We start from the raw sequence: 19,750 nt of genomic DNA, 5'->3' as shown, positions 1-19,750 counted from the left end.
TCTCAGCCTTGCAAGACCATAGAGCAGATTCTCCTGGAAACTATACTATGACACATGGAAAATAAAGAGGTGACTGGTGACACCCAATATGGCTGCACTAAAGGCAGATCATGCCTAACAAATTTGGTGACATTCTATGATGGGGTTGCAGCATTGGTGGATAGGGAAAGAGCAACTGACATCATCTGCCTGGACTTGTGCAAGGCATTTGACATTGTCCCCCATGATATCCTTGTCTCTAAGTTGGAGAGACATGGATTTCATGGATGGAACACTGGGTAAGTAATGAATAGGCTGTCTGTTTGAACTCCAAGAGTCATGGTCAATGCCCAAGTGGAGATAAGTAATGAGTGGTGTTCCTCAGGGGTCGGTACTGGAATCAGGGATATTTAACATCTTTGTCAGTGACACAGACAGAGGGATCGAGTGCGCCCTCAGCAAGTTTGCTGATGAAACCAAGCTGCGTGGTAGTTGACATTCTGGAGAGAAGGGATGCCATCCAGAGGGACCTGGACAGGGTTGAGAGGTGGGTCAGTGTGAACCTCATGAGGTTCAACAATGCCAAGTCCAAGGTCCTGCACCTGGGTCAGGGCAATCCCACAAATGCAGGCTAGGCAGAGAATGGATAGAAAGCAGCCCTGAGGAGAAGAGTCTGGGGGTGATGGTGGATGAGAAACTCAACGTGAGCCAACAGTATTCTCTTGTAGCCAGGAAGCCAGCTGTATCCTGGGCTGCATCAAAAGAAGCGTGGCTAGTAGGCTGAAGGAGGTGATTCTCCCTGTCTACTTTGCTCTTGTGAGACCCCACCTGGAGTGCTGTGTTCCGCTCTAGGGCTACAGCACAAGAAGTACATGGATGTATTAGAATGAGTCCAGAGGAGGGCTTTGAGAATGATCAAAAGGATGGAGCTCCTCTCATGTGAAGATAGCATGAGGAAGTTGGGTTTGTTTCAGCCTGGAGAAAAGAAGGCTCCAGGAGACCTTATAGTGGCCTTCCAGTACCTAAAGGGGGCCTACAGGAAAACTGGGAGGACTCTTTTTCAGGGAGTGTAGTGATAGGACAGAGTAATGGTTTCAAACTAAAAGGGTAGGTTTAGATTAGATATTTGGAAGAAATTCTTTACTCGAGGGGTAGTGAGGCACTGGAACAGGTTGCACAGAGAAGCTGTGGATGCCTCATCCCTGGAAGTGTCCAAGACCATGTTGGATGGGGTTTTGAGCAACCTGGTCTAGTGGGTGGTGTCCCTACCCATGATAGGGGTGTGGGAATTAGATGCTCTTTAAGGTCACTTCCAACCCAGGCCATTCTATGATTCCATGATTCACATGATAGGAATTTTCCTCAGCAAGTTATATGTACACAAGATAAACACACACTGTACAGGGCAGTCAGTTTAAAGTTAACATCATCTTGGTCTGTAGTGACACTTGGGCAGAGAGTAATGCAACACATTGTGACTGTTTTCTTTAAACATATGAACAAGATATTTCATTTACTAAATGTCTTTTCCTAACCACTAGAGTGCAAAATATTTTAGGAGCTCCAGCTGCTTTACTGGAAAAAAAAACCTCTAGAGTTTATTCTGGGGCAGAAGAAAGTTTTGGAGCAGCCTGTACTACTCAGCTAATTCCATATCAGATGGGTAGTTTTGCTATTACAAACTTGCTATTGGAAAAAGGATGTTATATATAGAGTTTGTAGATTCTTTGATAGATTTTTTTTTCCCCTCTAAATAAAAAGTACAGGGTTTCTCTGACATTTGAATGCAGTGGCTGTGCAGTAGCAGTTTCTAGCTTCATGTCCCTCCAATATGTGTTTTCCATCTTCCTTGTGTAGCCAGGAATGTACACTTAGGACCTGACTCATTAGCTGGCTGATGGCCTTTACGTCCCTGTGATCCTGCAGCTGCCATCCTCAGCATACAATAAGTCAGCAAAAACTGCTGTAATCTACAGCTGCTGTGAGCTGATGCCAGGTGACTGGAACATTAAGGCCCAAAGAAAGACCTTTAGTCTTTGCTAATTCCTCTTGATAAGAATATAGTTATAAAAAGTGCAGGTGGTATAGTAAGAGTTAATTCTGTGGGCAAGAAAGCCCTAGCAAGTATGCTGGAAACATTAGAAACAACCATGTTCAACAGACAAAATGTGTTTGCTGTTCAATAAGTGAAAGAGATCATAGATAGCTTGCTGTTAATTCTTGACTGAAATGAAAACGAGACATTCACCTCTCCGGTAACCTGCCATTTGGCAGTACTTGCTTGCAGACCCTTAGGTTTCATGTTTCTCTCCCTCTCTCTTTTTTGTGGGTGTGTGTATGTGAAAGCATAGGTTAAAAACCAGAGCCACAAAATGTAGCCTTTTTATCTGTTCTTTTTAGTACAGTAAGACAGACAAAGTGGGAAACTATACTGCTCCTGTACATTTTATTTTGTGTCCTTAACAGGTACCGGTCAATTTGGCTGTGGATTCATAAAGTATCCCTAATCTCCCTGGCATCTTAAGCTTTACTGAAGTTACAGAGGAAATATTGGAAAACCTGATATTCATCCAGCTTAGCTAGTGAGTTTTAAGCTTAGAAAGCTATTGGGGTTTATTAAGCTTTGCCTAGAGGGGGTTGTATACAAGTTGGGGATTAAGATGATCAGATATGGGATTTATGGAGTATTTATGGGGCTATTATAGGGAAAAAATATCAGTCATCCTGTGAAAAAATGCAAAAGTAATAATTGTATAATTTGACTTTTTAAGAACTGCAGGACTTAACTTGCTTTCAGAAGCAAAACCCAGGTGAGGAATGGTGGAATTAGGTGGAATGGTGTCAATTGGTGGAACATGGTCTATGGAAGAAATATTCAGCCACAAACTGATCGGAAAGGTATGGACAAGCAGGTGTTGCAATAAAGTATAATCCCAAAATATAGGTCTGATACCTCAGAAGAATTGGTGGATAGTCTCAGACACTTAAAACAGAAAGAAATAAAAATGAAAAGTAAATGATAAAAATATAATAAATGTCTTTAAAAGTTAAGGATGCTGAAATTTTAATTGTGGCATACTGGCTTCAGGTCATGTGTTGTGATGTGGGGTGAAGGTACAGATCAGCTCAGCAGGCAACTTAACAGGTTCTTATTCCTGTCTGTGGTAGATATGCCTGATGGCTGTGAGCGAGTCATTTAGCTCTGCCTGTTTCCCTGCCTATAAGATTAAGTATAAGTAAGACATGTACTTAAGAATAAGTACGCGTCATCCTTCTCTTGTAAAAACTTTGCTTGTCTTCCAATGAAAACACTGTATGGAAGCTGAGATGTTAGAATGATGGTGTTTTAAACAGAACTAATTAAATCCCCTTTTATATGAGATTCAGACATTCCTGACCTTTTTGTTCACATGTATATTTTGATGGTTTCAGAGAACTCAGAGAGAAAAAAATAGAGTTCTACAAAATGTATCTTCTGAGGACAGACAGAAGGAACTAAGAGGTTTTGGTTTAGAGTAGGTAGAAAGGGGAGTGCATAATTTAAAGTGTTTAAAAGAGGTGACTGCAATGGGAAGAAATAGGCTGATCTTTCTGGGCAGCTGACAGGACAAAAAGAACAGGTTTAAATTACAGCAAGATAAATGAGGTGAGGAAATTTATCAAAATGTAGACAGCAGTGGAACTGATTGCAAAGGTAGACTGTGAAATCTCAGTCCTCAAAAATGTATTCTAATGTCTGCCAGACATGGTTTAGTCTAAATGTTTCTTGCTTTGTGGGTTGAGAAACAGATCAGATGATTTCTGAACTTCCTTAATTTCTGTAATGCTTCCTGAGTCATTGCTCTATAGAATTATACTTTGGTTCAAAATTTGGGAAACAAGGAGATTCAGTGGAGATTCCACATCTCAGAATATGACAGTGGTTTTGCTGTGTCTTCAGTATTGTATTGGTGTTTTCCCTTGTGCCATAACCTCATTTTTATCCAAAATAAGGAAGTACCAGCTCACTACAGAAAGTAAAACAGTTGGCTCAAGTATGTGTAACTTCACAAGTGTTCAGTTTAGTCAGTGCTTGCTTCTTTTTTATTTATTTTTTTTTTTTCTCATAACAAAATGTCTGATGTTGCAGTATAGTTTTGACTATGTTCTGTATTGTAACCTAAGAGCAGAACTGGAGTTTTTTAGGTGATCTTAAAAGCAGATTCCAGTTTACATAGTTGCTTTCCAGACTAGTCCAATTTTAAAGTGTCTTGTCTGTACTGGACTTCTAGGTTTTTGAATACATGTGCTTTTTGAGGAGATAGCAACAACCTCCTAAAACTTTTTACCTTCTTAATATAATCAGTAGATTCGTAAGTACTTATAAGTCAGCAGTCATTTTAAATTGACTGCTATGCAAATGTTTATTTTTATTCAGGATGTGGAAAATATTTCTTTTATCAAGCCATAAATACACCTACAATTTTTATTACACTCTTTCTGTGTAATGCCCGTTGCTGTTGTTATCACAGAAATACTATGACCACAGCTTATGTCAGAGTGAGAACCTGTCCTGTTGTTCATCCATCAGAGTAGTGACATTGGTGTCAGTAGTCACGATTCCATGTCCTTAGGGTGGTTTTAATCAATACCCAGGAGCTAACTGAAGGGTAAGTTTTAATTCTACCATAGTCACTGAAATATTCATGTCATCTTTATTAATGGTTTGAAGAAAAAAAAAAAAAAAAGTATTATTTTTAGTTCGTCAATAAAAGAGGGATGAGAGAATAGAGAATAACTGAAATCAAGTCCTTCACCCACGTGGCTGATAATGGTCTCCAGTAAGGGATCAACCCTCCTTAACTGGAACTGTATAGAGAAAGATGAGATTAAAGTTCTCCCTTGTTCATGGGAGGGTTTCTGAATGAACCTGTGGGCTCAGGAGCCAAGTGAGAGATGGGGAGGGAGTATGTTGGGAAGCATTGTTAATGCCACCAATGCTAGCAGCAGGAGTCAGTCACATCACCATCTGTGAAAATGGATTAAATTTTATCTGGAACTGCCCAGGTCAGGAAGTGAGTTTTTTCACCAAGGAGCTGAAACTGCCTCCCCCAGACAAGGGCCAAAGATTCTATCACTGAACAAATGATGAAATAATTGTCAGCATATTCGCTTATCTCTCTTTGTCTTACCAAGACTTTAGCCCCGTCAGCCAACATAGTCCTGGCATATGGTGAGGAGGCAGGGAATGGTCTGATAATGTTATCACTGATACTTATTTCTCTCGTGGCACTTCTGGGGTGGGAACGGGTGTGTATATATTGCTGTAGAGGGTAAATGAGACAAAGAATGTTGTCAATGACTCAGGAGTGGAAATTTGCATTTCTGAATATTAAGGAAAACTCAGAAAACCTGAATTTTTTTAAAGAACTATTCAGTCTAGCAATTTCTTTCCTTGCATAGGCATCTATACCTCACATGTAACTGAGAAGTTAGTCTGGAGGAATCTGGGTATTTAACGAAGAACTGCAAAGTATTTATATTCTGTCCCCTTTACCTGTCAGTCTTCTTTTGTATTTTAATCTAGCTTAAGCAAAACAAATCAAAAGCAATCCTTTATGTCCTGCTTAATATTTACATTTCTGCTGGCTTGAGGCATGTGCTTAGAATTTCTGTTCATATAAATCTTGCAGAGAAAAATGACTAGTTGGCTTTCCTTTATTTCCCTCAGCCCTCAGTTGACAGGTTGTTAATGCAAAAGTAAATCACTGTTGGAATGAATTTAACAGGAAGCTGCCTCTCATTACTTCTGTTTACTTTTTTGGATCTGATTTTTTTTTTTTTTTTTTTTTTTTTTTTTTTTTGATGGTGCTGGTAATTCTTTTCCCTAAAGTGTTTGGTTCTCCATGAATTAACCAACCTTAAAAGCATGGTGATTTTCCTCAATTCTGTTATGCACTTGTAAGGCAAAAACAAATGGAATATCACAAAAATTCAAAGATGACTAGGACCTCACCTTATGGAGTCCTTGCATTCATTTATTAGGTACATTCATTAGCCTATATTCTTTCACTGAAGAACACAGCTTTAAAGAAAAAACTATATCTTTCACTGAAGGTGAAACTATATCTTTCACATATTTATGACCCATAGATTTTATAACCAGTTTGTTATATGTCTTTGCCTCTTTTTTTTTTCACTGTTAAAAGTTAAAAACATAGACTTTTTTTTTTTCTTTGAGAATGTCACTTTTTTTCTCTTGTCAGTAAGTCTTAGTTAAGAATAGAAGAGTTTTCCAAATAAAAGTTTCTTACATATAAATCTAGCAATCACATGACATGTATTTTGGTATGTATTACTGTTAATACAGGGTTGCTTTTCTATATCAGCAGACCTTTCAGACATGAAGGATTACCATGGTAAAGTCAACATTTGTCAATTAATAAGGAGTGCTGATCTTGAAGGATTTGCATGCGTATTTTTGTGTCTGTGATTGTTTTGCTAGAATCTTGGATTTGCTTACTTAATGGGCTTGCTTAAGTGATTTGCATAATGTGTAACATGTAAATGTTCACTAGATCAAGGCTTTACATGTCACTGTCTGATAACTGAAATTTTAACATCTGCCTTTTGCTTACAACCCTGGCACAGAGATGTCTGAGATATATTGGGGCAAGTAAATCTATACAGGCAATATTAAAATGAAGGAAAACACATGACTTTTATTTTACAAGAATTTGAAGAAAAAAATAAAATAAAAGATAGAATTTTAGCTACAACTTGGTGAATTAATAAGAAAAATCCACCTAGAAAATATATTCCCTGTTGAGGTTGCACATAGAAATGTCTGATAAAATAATTCACACATACTGTTTCTGAACCTTTTCTACTCTCCATGGAAGATAAAAATCTCTCTCATGAGAAAAATAAATAAAAAAATAAAAAAGTACTTCAGGTATAAGCTATAAATGTTTTCTACAAATTGAACTAATGATGCTATGTATACAAAATATTGTGATACATTTAAGCAAAAGTACTTTTCCTGCCCTAAATATTGTAATAGAAACACCTGATTCAAGGGAAAGTATGGCTTCCAAAAACTCCTCTTGTTTTGTCTGGATTCAGTTCTCATTGGTCTATGTAGTTTCTGTAAATGGCAGGCTAAGCTCTAAACCTTGCAGCAGTACAGGAAGATTAAGTGTATAATTCATAGTTTTAGTTCCGCTTGTGTAGTCAGACCCCTAGTAGTCATTTACATTGACTAATTTTATTGGTCTTCTGTTGAAGAATCAAGCCACTTTCCAGTCTAAAAATAACTGTAGTCATACATTTTGACGCCACTGTAAACTTTTTATTCTTGTGCCTTTTTTCTCATCTTTCATTTTTTAGTTTTCACCCTACTGTCTGTCATAATGGGACAACATCAACCTGAACAGTATGCTGGCTGTTTTTAATTTGTTATTTGGAAACAATTTTGTTAATTGTACTCAAGACTTCACTCCTCCCCAACTCCCCCCCCCCCCCCCCCCCCCAACATACTTACCAATTCCCATCTTGTGAATTTCTCCTTCAGTAACTTCTGAACATCATTTAAGTATTTAGTGGTTTGTCCAAACTCCAGTGTAGCAAATAACCACTTTTGACAAGAGAGGCTACCACTGTGCTGACTCAGATTGCTTAATACCACAAAACTACAGCTATATCAATTAAGATGTAATTTACTTAATATTCTACAGAAGTGTCAGCATGATTTATTTTTAAAGAACATATTTGTTGCAAGTTCTGGTAGACTGAAAAAAAGTGTTTATTGGAAAATATGTTGGTCAATTAAAGTGTGACAGATAGTTATCATTCTTAAAAACACTTTCCTTCTTAATATTCCCGAAGTAGTCCAGCTGTCTTCCAGTACATGGTAAAATGATAGCTTTTTAATGCTAAAAATCTTCAGGAGTTAGCTCTAGCAGAACTTAGTGTAGAAACATGAAGACTGTCAACCAGCTAACCTAATTTTTGAAAGGATACAATGCAATCAGAGTTTTTCCAGTTCCAGCTTTGTCTCTTATAAATGTGCTTCTTAATGGGTGTCAGACAGAAAAGTGCAACTCCCTGTTGTGAACAGAGTTTGTTTTGTTCAGATGCATGCTCTGGCTTCTCGCAGTTCTTCTAATTAAGAACTGTGCAGTGACAAATCCATACTATGAAGCTGATGTCATTTTTTATCAGAATTTGCTTTTTACGTGGGAAAAAAGGACTTCATGGTTGAAGTTGTCACAGAGGCATTTGTACAAGTGATGCAGTTCTTAGTGATTTTATTTTTTTTTTTTTTTGTGGTGTGAGGAGTAAGGGAAAGTATGTTTGTTTCTGTTCATCTTGAATTTACAGGAAATGCTTAGAAGCAGGTTTAAATTTTAAATATTTTACTATTTCTCCTTCTAATTCTGTCTAAATGTTCACCAGTTCCAGTGTTAGTGATGTATGATATTGCTCTTTACAGAAACAGGAAGCATGCAAGGAATCCTGAAATCGTCTTCCTAGCTGAGTCATTAAACATATGCAGAGGAACACCAATAACGTGTCTTTTGTACTGAAAGCTAAAATAACATAGAGGTTTTGTGCAGGGTGTGTATATTTATCCAATGTCTTGAACAACAAATCCCCCAAATTGTATTCAATTTGTCTTGGATTTTAACATTGGTTTAGAGAATTGCATTTTGTCTGTAATATACGGACAAAACCAAAAAGAAGTAATGCTGGTGTTGAACAAAGGCATCATTTGTATAAGTTAAGAATTTGTGGGTTTAAAATAATAGTTTAATAATGTTTAGAAGCAGTATAACTATAAAATCAATGAAATTTCACCTCTTCCATATATAAGCCTGGTATATCAGATTTGCTGTGTCCACCAACTACTCTAGTTACAGTTTATTGTGTAACTAGTTTATGAAATGTAGGCTTTTTTCTCTGAGCTGTCAGATTTGAGCCATTTAGTCTTTCCATGCTGTTCAGTATTTTGACTTTATTTTGGATTGGATATGTTTCTGCTAAAATCTGGTCACTTGAACTGACAAAGGCATTGTATAGCAACAACACCACTAGCCAGGTCTTCTATTTGTCTGTCTCTTTATGTGAAGAATTACTATTATGTTAAGCTGATCATTTCACTAAGCTACAAATTGCATTTAACCCTTTTCTGTTCTTAATTTCAGTGAAAGTCAAAATGGTAGAAGTAGCATTAATGCAATAATAAATTTCCATCTCCAGTGGCACATCAAAATCAGAAGATAGTGCTGAGGATTAAAAATGCAAACATCTGTTTATATATATGCTCCCTCTAATAGAAACGGTGTGCATATTTTTCACATGGGTAATACCAAATGAGTGGCTTCTAAATCTCTTGCCACACATTAGTAACTTAAAAGTTACTTACAAATAATATATGCCTGGCTTAGTCAGTTGTCTTTAGTCTTCAGAAGTTTCTTTCCACCTCCCCACCCCACCCTGTTGTTGGCAGTGTTTTTGATGTACATGATACCAAGTATTCTCTTTTAGCCAACTCCTATAGTTACTGACTCCTTTGACTGCCACCATCCTAGGGGAGGACCTGAAAGTCCTAGGGGAAAACAGAAATCATATTTCCTTGTGATTGGCTTCACAAATCTTTTCTAAATAGTACACCATACCAATGAAATGTATCAGATGTTAGAAATGGAACTGAGAAATTTCCAGTTTTTAAAGTTATTGATTTAAAAACCTTTATCTTTCCTTATCATCTTAATAAGTTTTCTGGTGTAATAAATAGTCTGAATTTAAAGGAAGAAACTGACATTTTTAACTTTAAAATCTCCTTGTGTTTTTTCAATTTATTTTTTTATTTTTTAATATGTATATATATTTCTTAGACAAAAGCATTTTCAAGAAGGTAATGAAAAATATTTTTCTTACTAATAACATGATTGAAAAAAAAAATCATAAAATAAATTCATAGTAAGCATGTAATTTGCTTTTTCATATGCCTGGGAATGCTGAAATTGAGGCAGACATGCTTTAACCTTGAAGTAATTTTGCACTTATTTTGTAATAAAATATAAGGAAAATCTTCAATAACTGTTCATCTGTATATGGTCTAAAGGTTCCTCTGGAACTGGACTGCATAGCACTGGGTTTTATTTCATTCCACTGAAGTCAGTGCAAGTTTATGGCCCCCTTCAGTATGAGTCAAGATACCTTGCTGTTGAGCTCTTTTGAATATCCCTCGCTAAATTTCCAAATAGAATTTTTTTGGAAGTTGATGTCTTGGCAAAACTGTGCTGTTAAGTCACAGGAAGCCAAAGTTCTGCACCATGCCTTTAGAAGATTTAACTTGTCTAGTGCTGCAGTATTGCTATTCAGTGTAGAAAAAGAAAAAGGCTTGAAGAATGAAAGAAGAGTTGCTGTGTACACTTGGCAGCAATTATATGTTGTAACTTGTGGTTTTTGTCTGCACATTACTGTGATCTCACCCAGTAATGCTTGAAAGGGAAGAGAGTCTTGTATTGTGCTTTTTGTCTGTGTAATCCCCATGTCATATGAATCCTGACTTGGTACTTAAGAGCACCCCCCCTTTGCTTTATCACCCTCTCTTTAGCTAGGTTTACTGCATCATATTTGTGATAAGTAACTGGCAGAACCAGTTAAAAAATCATAAGAACACAGACATCCATTCTTGTTTCTATCGATCTATCCATAATCTGTCTGATGTTTAATCCTAACACATAGAAGAAAGCATTCTTTTTCCTCCTCAAATGGATTACTTTTGATCATAGTGGCATGAAAGATATTTTAAGGTTGCATAATATTTTTATTATATTGTGTGTGTGCTTCCAGTGAGAAAACAGTCCAACCTGACCAGAGTTTTAATCTTTAGGGTGGGGTTTGTGATTTTGTATTATCTTAATCAGCTACTGTGTTTATTCACTTGAGATATGTGAAAATCTGATGAAACATCTGTTAGTAGGGATCAAGCCAAGCTACCATAAAAAATTAATATCTGGTCTTTTAGCAATTCATGCTATTTCACATTAGATTTGTATTAGCTTTCATTGTAAGGAATAATACAAAAAGACAGCATAAAAGAAAATAAACTTGAGTATTTTAAAGGCAAGAAAAGTCTTAAACTAGAATCCGATAGTCAAAACAGGAACTTTGTGAGTCACAAACATAAATTACTTATTAGCAATTGGTGAAAATTAAAGGAAACATTGTTTTTTTCTTTCTAACATGTTTGTCAGTTGTACTTGCAAATTGTTCTTCATAGTTTGTTGTAATTTAGTTGTCTTCATGTTTGTAGTTCAGTTGTTTGTCTGGTCCTCATTATAGTTCTCATAAATAGTCCTTATTAGACCTTTTATATCATTGCTCATAAATCTACGTCATTGGAACTTAAACTTACAAGTATGTATACAAATATTGACAGTAACAAATATAATGAAAATCATACGCCATGCAAATAGACTTTACATCACAAAGGTGATTCTATACATTCTATACATTCAAGAACCAGTTGATATTCTACACCATTAGATACCATTGTTGGACTATACTTAGCAATTTGTCAACAATTATTAAACACACTGAAGTCCAATATGTCCAGTCTAAATGTTGATCTAGTACATATGCTTCCATATGGAGTTTTCTTGGGGTTACACACAGAGGCTTCAATATGATTAATAATTTTATTTCTATGTTTCTGAAGTTATAATGAAACTCCATTAAGTTTGTCCCCTTGAAGTTATAATATAAATGTTAAATGGTAATACTAATGGTATTTTAATATTTTCCTCATGCAGTGTGATCTTCCATAAATAAATTAGTTGAAGTCAGCATCATCAGAGGCTCCTCAAGATACATTGTTTGGATGTAGAATTGGACATTACCTTTTGCTTCTTGTGTTCTGCCATAAATAATAATGCTTGACTTGTGCATGGCACTACTTAGAAATACAATAAATATTAATTATGTGTGGGTAATGAAAACATTTCCATAACCAGGACTGATTAAAAATGCCTGTAGAATATCATATATTTATCATTCCTCCTAGACTTTAATACAGTAAACTTTTGAGCTAAGCATGTGGAACAGCTTAAGGACAAATATCCATATGGAAACACATTAACGTGTATATTTGGATTGTGCAGGTGGATCTCCTATACTGTCTGTGAGTGCTGACATGTTTATAAGTCTATCCCAAAAGCACAGAGCCTTTGTCCACACTTGAAGTAAATTATGTTCTTGAGTATGGGCTGCTTTTGTGATGGAAAAAATATATCTGTATGAAACACAAATGAATAATATTTTTTATTATGAACACCTTTTTATCAGCAACGATATGAGAGGTTTGACAGAATAACCAGGTTCCCAATTCCATATGGAAATTTAGACCATTTCAGTTGCTCATTTTCCTTGATATTGCTATTTCTTTGTAATTTACCTTTTTTAATTATAACATACTCGGTAGCTTTGTTTCTGAAATTTCACATGCTATTATTATATTATTATTCTACTTGTCCGTTGCTGCTTTAGAGTAATACAATGCTTCATTCCTACCAATTCTGACAGAGTAAGACATTTTTTTAGCTTTATAATCATTTCCTGTTTTATGTGGAGTTGAGGAAAAGATTGGGATTCAGTCAGTGAAACAAAACAAAGAATAATAATCTAAAATCAGCACTTGTTACTACATCTGTTGAAATGTCAGATATCTGTGTGGTGGAAATAAAAGTATAAAGCAGTGATGTAGTTTTGACTGTCACACAATGGATTTTTTCAAAGTTTTACTTATTTTAAATAAGAGAAGAAAGTCAAATAGTCTTAAAGAAATAGTCTTAAGAAAACACTAAGGTTGGAAAACCAACAACTCAATAATCTACAAATAACAGAATTGAAGAATTTTATTTGCCTATGCAATTTTCCATTTTCATGTCTGCCATGATGGTGCAGATTTTAATTACAGTCACCTGCTTTTTGTCATTGGCCGTCCTTAGCTTAATGTGTGCCCAGAACTGGAATATGTACACTAAATGAGGCATTGGATTGCAAGATCTCATAGCTGGTATTGTTGAATGATGTCATAGAAACTAAATGCTGTCTCTGAGTCTTGCCTGCTAGGGGTAGCTGAGCAAATTATTTCAACGACTTTCTTTCATGTGTCTCATTTTTTGTGCCTAATCTGAAACTATGTAAAGAGTGATTTTCATTCATAATTGCAGTTGAAGTGAATAGGAACTGTGTTGATTATATTAACATCTACATAATGCCACAAATCATGACTAAATTAAATCTTGTGTGTCTGAAATTAGACACCTAACATCAGAGAATACTTCTGATCTTGATATTCCCCAACTCTGTTTCTATAAAAACAAGTTAAGAATACTTCTTCTCTCACAGTCAGAATGTAAGCTTTTAATTAAGGACTCTGAGAAACATTCAAATGTAATAGTAAAGAACACCAAAGAAGAGCTTGTGAGGAAATCAGTGATTTTGGTTCAAGAGAGGATTTGAATTGCTGCAAAGCTGGGGGTCATACGTTGAAGAATGGAGGTAAATCAAGATTCTGGAAAGTTGCTTATTGCATGGAATTTGTCCTTCCTGTGCACTGAATGAGGTCCTGCAAAAACAGTAGTGTGTGATTATGTAATTGAAGATTTTTTTTCAATTATCTGTGCACAAAGGCCAAACAAAGGTTAACTCTGGCATTTCCTAACTTCAGAGTCCTTGATTTTGCAATCCTAATTGTGTCTGCATGTTCCTGGGAGTGGTTTTTAATGTTGGTATGTGTGTATATATACATGCAGATATAAATACAACTATTGTTAGAGATGCTTATTTAGAATTTTAATGTAACTCAAATGCAGAGCTGAAAGTCTGGTTAACTAAATATTTACTAAATATTTTTCTTATTTCATTGATTTTTATTACTTAATTAGAAAGTTTTCCACCATATTTTTGAGACACTTTGAGGAAGTTGAGATTGATAGTGATTGGAGTAATTAAGCCACTTCACTGTGAATCAATTTGCTTAGCAGTAGGAAAACTTTTCATTCAATTTCATTATTTGTTGCAGCCTTTGAATGAGCCAGCAGTTAGAACAATAGCAGCTTGGTTCTGTGTGACCTATGTTGTACCAGAACATATTATTTTAATAACAGAAAAAGGAAAAGAAAGAGAGAGAGAGAGGTATTTGTTGCAATACTTTTGACAAGTAAGTATCCCATACATTTTTTTTTTCATTTTTTATTCCACATCCATATCTTCAAGGTGATTTCTTGTTACAAATTTGACATACACCCTTTCCCTGTCTTCCCCAGTATTCTTTCCAGGGAAATATTGTGGAAAGGGGGAAAAAATAACAAAAAAAACAACAGACAACAACAGCGACAAAAAATACTCTCACAAACGCCTCAGCATTTGGAGCAGAAGATTCAATGCTGCACTTAGCAAAAGGGAGACAAGAAAATATCAACCTAGAGGTGAAATGTTAAGGCTTCTATTTCTCCAGTGCTAGTAGAGAAATTGGATACCTAGTATCAGAGGATGCTAGCACAAGCACTTGGGGAGTGTTGGAGTCTGGATGAGTAGGTCCTGTGTGGAATGAGGTTTGAGTAACAGTGGCATTTTGCTAGGATGTACGGCATAAATGTAAATGCATAAAAAACTTTCTATGTATTTGAAGTAATGACAGGGTGCTAAGAACTTCGTAGAAAGATGCCTCCTTCTTTAGCTTAAAAAAATAATAATAATAAAAAAAAAAAAAAAAAAAATTATTTACCCTACAAAGGGTAGGATAACTTTGATGTGAAGATATTCTGCTAGATGAAAGACTGCAACTGGCATGGAGTGCCAAGTGTCCCCCTGCTTCCTTAGTGTGTTTGGTGACAACATCCTCAAAAAGAACAAGGATTATAAAACCCATAAAGCATCAGATTTGCAGATTCAAAAAAGGATTTCCTTTAGAGCTAAGTTTGTTTTTCTTTTTCTTTTTTTTTCTCCTCCAGATGTAGCTGGTGGTAGGACAAATGAGGCTTCCAGAAATGAAGAAATGTTTAATAACTGTTGCAGTCTTTGGATTACAAGTCATCAAATATTTTAATTGTTCTGTGGACAACATCCTGACCCCCATTTGCCCTTTGAACAGAGGTAGACCTGCTACTGGTTTAGCTCAGGGGTCAAAGTTGGTCCTTAAAGAGTACCTGGACTATAAGACTTTAAATAAGGCTTATGTACATGATGATTCCTCCCCAAAACTCTCCTCACCTTTAACTGTTTCCATTTCAGGAATGAAAATCTCAATGAAACTCCTGTGGCTTTCTTGTTTATTAGCCTGAAATGGATTACTGACAACTAGTAGCCCAGTCTCCCTTTGAACCCTCATATCCACATCTGTCTTGAGGCAGGGAGTGCCATGTGATCATTTCCTGCTGCACAAAGAACTGACTTCTGCTTATTTTGAACCTGGCTTCACTGGGTGGCCTCTTATTATAGAAGACAATCATCCCTCTCCCTATTCTCTGTAACCCACAGATTTTTGTAGACTTCTGCCAGATCGCCACCATCTCTTTCCAAGTTTGAAAAGTACTTGACTATTCCCTCACTTCCCCTTTCTGTCCACCTGTGACCCCCCCACCCAGACAACCTTTGTCTGTGGCTTGAGGGCTTGATTTATGTCAGGCTGGAGTATCCACACATGCCCTGGGCAGATAGTTGGAGCAGTAGGAGCAAGGTGGGATATGAGATGGAGAGGATCTTGAAGTTGGGGTGACCCAGAATAGGCAGGGCCCTCACTGACCAGGTACAGTCCTGCAGGGGACTGTCTAAGTAGGGTGAAAAGACAGGATGAAGCAATGACCCAGGGAGTCATCAGTCTGAAAACAGGTCCAGAGACAGGACCAGAGAGAGATACATCTACATTAAAATATCCAGCAACTGAAAGCCAGTTAAGGACTTTTAGTGAACACAGGACTCTGTCTACACATACCTACATTCAATTTTATTTATTATTTTATTGCCTAGTCACTCTGTCTTATAAGTGACTCAACTTTGCAGTTCTTTACAGTTTGCCATCAAGGTATCTACTATCTTGAGTAGCTTTATATCTCCAACAAACTGTACTGCTTTACTGCTTTCCTGTGTACCTTCTGGACATGTTAACTAATGTGGCTCACAGCAAAGACCCCTGTAGAACTCTGCCTGTGACTTTCTCACCTTCTTACAGATTCATGTTTGTTCCTAAGCTCTACCTTGTAACCAGTTTGCTTGTAACCAGCAAAATCCATGCCAGAACCTTCCAAATTATGTAATGGCTACTTATGATCCTTTAAAGCCTTTGGCAAAAGTTTTTGCCAAAAGCTTTCTAGATATCCAAGTGAACTGTGTCATCTGGGTTACATTTACCCATGTAGCATGACTGAACTCTGCAGAGAACTCCAAGAGGTTTGTAAGACAAAATGTCACATTACAGAAGTCATATTGACTCTCCCAAATAGATTTTATTTATCCACATGTCCACTAATTGTAGCATTTCTTATACCACAGATCCCTTGTGGTGGTTGAGGTGCTAGTCTGCTCAATGAGAAAAATAATATTGGAGTAAACCAGCTCTACTTGACTGCAAATTACTGGCAATATTTACAGGTGTTAACATTAGGAGATTTTCAGGAAGAATAACTGGTAATGATGTTGCCGTTCCAGTGCTTTGCATCTGGTAGAAGTGGTATTGAAAATAATGGGATGTGTTTATTCATATTGACATCCAGTGGAAAGGACTGAGCGGTACTTTATTACTAGTACTTTATTAAACTGTAATGAAAGGTGTGAGCAGCTCGCTTGACTGGTAGTTCCTCATTATAATTTTGTCCTAGAGACACCTGCAACTCACACCTGCGAACATTAGCAGAAGAACCTTGTCAGTTACAGTGACTGACTAGACCACACTGTTTATCTCGAGGAAGGAATCAAATGTGGTGTGTTTTTTTTTTTTTTTTTTTTTTTTTATATGAAACTCCCTCAGACTGTGATGGGGAGAAAAGAGCACAACCATCATTACAAAAAGAATGCATGGGTTTCTGCTTTCTTCTGAAATGCAGAAGAGACAGGAATGAACAGAAATGCAGAAGGAATCAAAATAGTCTGCAATTCACCACATTGTTATACACAGTCTCACGCAAATGTGGAGAAAAGTCTGTTACTTCTGTACAGTGCAGATCTGGTGATCATGGGACTAACATTCCTACCTCTCTCCAAATGGATGTAGCATTTCTGAATAACCTCATGTGCACATGGATATGGTCAGATAAATAGGAAAAGTTATTTCTTATTTATGGACAGTTCAGGGATCGGCTAGTTCAAGAGGTTTTTATACTTTATATTTGAATGAGCACGCAGAAGTCAGTTCTAAGTGACAGATAACACTGTTATGCTAGTTTTGTTTTTGTAGTAAACCCAAATGCCAAGAAACTTCTGATACTATTACTTCCTGGAAAGTGATTGTTTTCTCAGAACAGGAAGGCTTGTAACTTTTAGATGAAATAGCAAGGATTGCATTTGCAGGGAATAACAAAACTGTTTTAAAGACTATTTCGGTATTAAACAATATAGTGTGAACAAGAATACACAAATTGTTTAATATATTTAAGCTATTAGGCTTTTAAATTCTTTTGAGCTATCAGTATTACAAGTAGAGCAGTAGCTTTTCATCCATGCCAGATTGCAAAATAACAGATATATATAAAGATAGTGGGCGTGATTCACAGCTAGAATTCTTCTTCATAGAGTTCTTTTTAAATTAATGACATTATGGGTGTGCAAAGGTAGTCTCCTGGGCAAGAAGTTAGTAGAAGTACACATCTTTATACTTCATAAATATCATTTCTATGATTCTTTTGTCTCATTTCTATTCTAAAATTATTATATTTTATTAATTTAAGTGCCAATAAGGAGGAAGATCAGGTACTTCTGATTGTTGTAATACATTTCTAATATACCTGTTTCCAATAGTTTTTTGTTTCTCGACAATGCTTATCATCACCTTGACTTCTCCAGGTTAAAAAATTTCTACACTGGAACAACTATTTTCTTATTGTCATTGTCATTTGCTATGAAATAATACATATTCTATATTGCATCTGTGCTGAGAGCCATAGAGTAGAACCAGAACAAGGTGATTTCCTGTAACAGTTCCTGCTCTGGATTTTGAAACTGAGCTTTTCATTAATCTTGACAATACAGTCCCAGGAGAAGGACCAACTTCAGGCAGAGCAGACAAGTTGCTTTGAGCAGAGGTCTGCTTTAGGCAACTGGGCAGCCATAGCCCTGCTACATATGGCCCAAGCTGACCTCACAGCCATTACGAAAGGGATGTGAATGTGTGGCTCTTGCTGGAGGAGGAGGTGGGACCTCCTTTTAAATATATTAATATGTATATTTAAATATATTGAAATATGCATCAATCAACATTTATCACATAGTCTTCACAAACTTCACTCACAACCAAAAAAATTCCCCACACCAAAATCAACGTAATAACATCATCACACTAACAAAGGTGGACAATTTACACACAGTCCACCCCTCATCCCTTCACCACATTATAACAACACCAATTCATCATAATTATTACACTCTCTAACAATGTCAAGCAGCAGCAGTTTTATCAATATGAGTGAGCTGTTGTAAGGTTTGGTCTCTCCAGGCACCTTTCCACCACACCTGCATCATTTAACCCTTTTTCTTTGATGGAGCAAAGAAAACAATCCCTTCGCAGACACACAAAATAAAATTATTTTTATTCTACTTAGAAGATTTGAACATAAATATGATATGATTTGTTTTTTGTTTTCCTGTTTTTTGTTTGTTTGTTTGTTTGTTTTGTTTGTTTGTATTTTGTTGTTGCTGTTGTTTTTTCTTTGTTTGTTTTTTTGATTTGTCCCATTTGGATAGTTAGTATGATCAATTGTTTTAAGATACAATATCCACATTTTGTCTGTGTTATCATTTTGTGTATGTTTTGTCCATAGACTCAGGCCTAGAGATAAAACTCGTGAACAACCAAGAAGTTTGGAGAAAAAAAAATAAATGTAACTGTCTTTCTAGTCATAAATAAATGTTTACACTTCTGCCAAAAGCTTGCAATTTGTATCTAGTGATGAACCCTTTGGTTGTCAGATTACTTACAAGTATTCCTCTGTTATTTCCATAAATAAAATCTGCTTAAAATTGCTGATAGCAATTGATTTTATTTAAGTACAGGCTGCAACAGATTTACCAGATGAGCCAAAAGAATATTTAGCATGGCACTATTACTGCCATGCAGTGCAGCGTGGTCAAAGGACCATTTAGACCAAGACTACATCAACTTTTTGCTTATCCATGTAGCATGGATATGAGTGGGTACATGAATAGGTCTGTTCAGCATTGTAGGCTTCCTTTATCTGGAAGAAAAGCATTTGACCCATCAGCCAGTGTTCTGCCATTTTCATAACCAATCCAGACCCTACTGAAGAAAATATGTAAGCATTTAACATGTAAGCCATTATAAGGATTTTCCTTCTTGTAGTTGTTCAGCCTGAACATGATGACTCAATTATCACATGCTATAAAATGCTATAATTGCTGTTAGTACTGTATATTGTCAAAACCTGTTTTGACTGTTCTGGCTAAGTAGTCTTGAGACTGAATACAGGAAGGGATGAGAACTGCCTGGACGGAGAAACCTCTGCAGCAATGAGAGTCGCAGCTGTCTAGAGCACCTGAATGCTGTTCA

The 19,750-nt window shown here is 36.3% G+C and overlaps 1 protein-coding gene across 6 annotated transcripts in view; it reads left to right on the top strand.

Annotated features, from left to right (window-relative positions):
• Positions 1-19,750, top strand: part of ADGRG6 (adhesion G protein-coupled receptor G6) — a 112,629-nt gene that overhangs the window by 8,452 nt on the left and 84,427 nt on the right. The window lies entirely within an intron of this gene.

The sequence above is a fragment of the Aythya ferina genome, assembly GCF_964211825.1.
Source record: "Aythya ferina genome assembly, chromosome: 3".
NCBI classification, from domain to species: Eukaryota; Metazoa; Chordata; class Aves; order Anseriformes; family Anatidae; genus Aythya; species Aythya ferina.
Note: the sequence above shows the minus strand (reverse complement) of the source record. Positions and strands in the feature narration are given on the sequence as shown.